At 41.7% G+C, this 996-nt stretch overlaps 1 protein-coding gene across 3 annotated transcripts in view; it reads right to left on the bottom strand.

Moving 5' to 3' along the window:
- PLD5 (phospholipase D family, member 5) overlaps positions 1–996 on the bottom strand; it is a 702,213-nt gene that overhangs the window by 166,910 nt on the left and 534,307 nt on the right. The gene's annotated exons all lie outside the window — the stretch shown is intronic.

Genomic DNA, 996 nt, shown 5'->3' with positions numbered 1-996 from the left:
GCATAACGCAGATTGTTGATAAATCGTCCACCAATCTTGACCCCACATTTCTCCTCATAGAGCCCAGCCTCCCAGATAATCTGTTCTGCATATAGAAACCCTTAGGCAATGTTAATGGGACTGTAAAATTGTATAATCACTCTGGATGGCAATTTGGAATTTCATCTAAAAAATTCCATATGACCCAGTTATTTTACTGCTTGGAATATAACTAGAGAAATTAGAACTGAGGCATAAATGGAGATTTGTACACCAATATTCATAGCAGCATTATTCACAATTACAAGAACATGGAAACAGCCTAAATGTCCAACCACAACTGAATGGATTGAGAAATTATGGTACATTCATACTATGTGGTATGAGTACCCAGCATGCAGGGGTAATGATTTTGAAAATCACTACCTAACTTGGGAAGGACTGGAGAGTATAATGCTCAGTGAAATAACTCAGTCCCATAAGGACAAATACTGTATGCTGTTATATTCTATCAAGTCACCTGTGACTCATAGTGACTCTATATGCAGAGCTCTGAACTCTGATCTATCCCTCTGTCCTGAGCCAATCTTATTATCTTTGACACACCTACCCCCATAACCCCAGTCACTGAGTCAATCCATCTCATCAAGGATCTTCTCTTGTGCTGTGCCTCCATCCTCCCAAGAATGATGTTCCTCTTCAAGGATTGTTCTCTTCTTGCAACATGCCTGAAGTATGTAAGATGGAGCTTCAGAATCCTTGCCTCCAAGGAGCACCCTCATTTCACCTTCTCCAGGACAAAACTGTTTGCTTTTCTAGTTGTTGTTATTTTTATTGTTGTTATGTGCCGTCGAGTTGCTTGCAACTCACGTACAACAGCCCTAAATTCTGCTCTGTCCTGTGCCAATTGCACTGTCTCTGATACACCCATGCCAATTACCTCAGTCACTGAATCAACCCACTTTATAGAGGGCCTTCCCCTCCTGTGCTGTCCCTCCACCTGACCAAGCATGATGT

This window comes from Elephantulus edwardii, unplaced genomic scaffold, assembly GCF_000299155.1.
Source record: "Elephantulus edwardii isolate Elephantulus edwardi_28Jun2011 unplaced genomic scaffold, EleEdw1.0 scaffold00219, whole genome shotgun sequence".
Classification (NCBI taxonomy): domain Eukaryota; kingdom Metazoa; phylum Chordata; class Mammalia; order Macroscelidea; family Macroscelididae; genus Elephantulus; species Elephantulus edwardii.
Note: the sequence above shows the minus strand (reverse complement) of the source record. Positions and strands in the feature narration are given on the sequence as shown.